This window comes from Triticum dicoccoides, chromosome 5A, assembly GCF_002162155.2.
Source record: "Triticum dicoccoides isolate Atlit2015 ecotype Zavitan chromosome 5A, WEW_v2.0, whole genome shotgun sequence".
Classification (NCBI taxonomy): Eukaryota; Viridiplantae; Streptophyta; class Magnoliopsida; order Poales; family Poaceae; genus Triticum; species Triticum dicoccoides.
Genome location: NC_041388.1, coordinates 527,933,967 through 527,937,185, shown reverse-complemented (window position 1 = coordinate 527,937,185; position 3,219 = coordinate 527,933,967). Strand labels below are relative to the sequence as shown.

Here is a 3,219-nt window from a genome sequence, read left to right as displayed (position 1 = left end):
TGCATGCTATGTTTCCCAACGAACACAACTTACGATCTCAAGGTAGATCAAGCTTGTACTCGGTACATCATCATCAATATAAACAAAAGCAGGATGTAGGATTTTACCTTCATTAAGAGGGCCCGGACCTGGGAAAACTTCGTTTTCCTTGGTCCTGTTACCACCGATTTGAGATTCACACCTCGGGACCCCTACCCCGAAGTCTGTCAGTTTTGACACCGACACTTGGCAGTTGCGGGGATGGGCGGTGGAGTCTTGAATGGCGACGGGCGCGACACGGCCGGCGACGAGATCCGCTTGAGGGGTTGGCGCGCCCATGACTTTCACGGTGACGGGGGACGGCTAGGAGGCATCCATGGCAGCGCTACAGAGCCGGGGAAGGTGACCCGGAGTGGGCGGAGGAAGATCAATGGCGGCGGAGGGAAGGGAGTGCGGGAACTGACGCGCGGAAATGTCACTCCCGTCAAATCTCAGTAGCGATAGGGGTCACAGTCCGGTCGGCTTCCCACCTTGTGTTTCTAAAGGTTGAGGGGGAGAATTTGTCGCTCGTAAAAAAGTTTAAAGGCCGCGGTCTAATACAATATGTGTTCAGGGTTTTTTTTCGTGAAAAAACTGAAAACCGACCGTTATTTGACAGTTCGGCGAGTTCGGCGCGATATAAGGAGTTTACTGGAGATGCTCTAACCGTAGTGTATATGCTGTCCAACAGAACGCACTGAACGCGTGACCCACCACCTCCGCCCAGCGGCTCTTATCTCCTTCCGCGCTCATGTTATGCCGGCGCTCTCCACCCGAGCGCCGCCGCGAACAAGTACACCCCGTCACCCGTGCTTACCGGTATATACATCCCGGCCCCATCCAGCCATCGTCTCTCTCAACGAAGCAAGTCACACTTCATTAGCTCCTCGACTAGCTTCGATCGGTCCATGGACGCCGCGTCCCCGTCCGACGACCAGGAGCAAGGGCCGCACCAAACGTTGTGGTCGGATCCACCGAAACAACCGGCTGGGCGCACCAAGTTCAAGGAGACGCGCCACCCGGTGTACCGCAGCGTGCGGCGCCGTGGCCTGGCCGGGGGTGGGTCTGCGAGCTGCGCGTGCACGGGACGAAGGGGTCCAGGCTCTGGCACGGCACCTTCGCCACCGCTGAGACGGCGGCGCGCGCGCTCGCGCTCTCCGGCCGCGACACGCCTGCCTCAACTTTGCCGACTCCACCTGTTGGATGCTGTCCGTTCTCGCGGCCGGGTCGTTCGGCTTCGGCAGCGCACATGTGATCAAGGACGTCGTGGCGGTCCAGCGCAAGGAACTGCTTGTGTCTCCGACGGAGATGGCCGACTAAGACGAGGACGCCCATAGCTATCCGACGCCGAGCGCGTTGCCCTTATTCCATGTCCAGCGACTTGCTGGACGAACTCTGCTTTGGTGGCATCGACGCGTTATACTATGCGAGCTTGGCGCAGGGAATGCTCGCGGGGCCATCGGCCGACGGAGATTTGCGGGAGGACGGCGGCGAGTAGAGCGCCCTGGAGACGCCCTATGGATATGGAGCTACTTGCTCGAGTAGAGCAGTGTAAACTGGTGCTATTATTTTATGGAGCTAGTGCTTGCTTCAATATTCGTGTAAATTATTAGTGTTACTAATATTTGGTGCTCTTATTCTATGGAGTAGATAATTCTGTTCTTCCAGATATGGGAAGAAACAGAGTAGGCATGGAGGGCAATTTTCCCCCATGTGTTCATTCACTGATCGAGAAAGTTTCCGGTTTCTATTTTCTTGGGGAAGGACTCATTTGCACTTCACCTTTTATCAGTAGACAGTAAAGTGTGGATTAGTACTCTACTACCGTAAAAGTGAATGGTGCGTCCATTATTGCTCTAGAACTCGAGTGAGCACGTACTCCATAAACCCAAATAAACCAATCTAAAAGTTTACATGAATTTTATCATTATATATACACAAAGATTATATGAACGAGCAAAAGACACAGCGAAGTCGGAAATCCGTTGGTGCTCCCGGAAGCACGCGCTGCTGCGCGCGAAAATATATTTTGAAATGGCAATAAAAATTCTATGTGTTCTTTGTCACATCCAAATGCTACATAAAAATTTGTAGGCAAAAAGATTAACATTTTAGCCTGTGCAAAACAAAACAAAATAAACACCAAATGTTACCCCAAAATGTCATCCTAAATTTGTTTTTTTTTCGGTGAAACACGCTGCTTCGTTTCGCATGAAAATTTTCATGGATGCTTGCTAACACAAACATCTACAAAAAAATTAGAATTTTTTAAAAATATTTACTATATATTTTTTGTTTACTATTCATGCCGGAGTGCACACTTCCGGGAGCCAAAACGCCATTCTCAAAGTCAGAAATCCGTTGCACCAAATATAATGGGTTGCCAGAGGAAAATCTAAGTAATGCAGAAAGAAATTGATGATCTTGTTTTTGTGCTTTAGTTCAAATTTGTACATTAAATTTACGATAGGTTATACTAATCCATTATTGGTCCAGAACTTGAGTATATAAGGTGTGTCTATGTATGCAGGTTATACTAATCCATTATTGGTCCAGAACTCGAGTATATAAGGTGTGTCTATGTATACAGGTTATACTATTCCATTATTGGTCCAGAACTCAAGTTTTTTAAAGCTTTATCGAGGATTTTAGTTCTTGGTATGCAGTCTCCATCACAAAACACAATATGCAGGATAAGTTTACATGGACTCGCTTGCACGGTCGAAACCCTGGCTCTTCCTTTAATTTCCTGCGAAATTTCTCGCAGCGATCGATGTGAGATGCTGCACTCGATCGAGGGATCAAGGAATAACCCTAGCATATATATATATATATTCCTTTTGGGAAAAACAGAAGTATATAACATACACACAATGTTAATCTTCATGAATTATGTTTAATTAATATAGTACAAGGAGGTCAAATATCAATCAATAGTTTCCAGCATCTCTTTTGTACTAAGGTTTTTTTTACTGGATTCCATGGCTCCTAGGCATCCTTGTCGCGCCTCCCATACCACACCTTCATCCTCCACTCCAGCGCCGCCCTTGTCACCAGTGGCGGAGTCAGAAACTCAATATAGAGGGGGCCAAGCATGTTATATAATGCTAGACAGGGCCAAATCATCTAAATCTTGCTAATTTTCTTTGACAAATGGAGAACTAAAAGCACATATAGTTGTATTTCTGAGAGCATAGGGGG

The 3,219-nt window shown here is 47.8% G+C and overlaps 1 pseudogene; it reads left to right on the top strand.

Annotated features, from left to right (window-relative positions):
- Positions 1 to 926: 926 nt before the first annotated feature.
- Positions 927 to 1,516, top strand: LOC119299880 (annotated as a pseudogene).
- Positions 1,517 to 3,219: the final 1,703 nt, after the last annotated feature.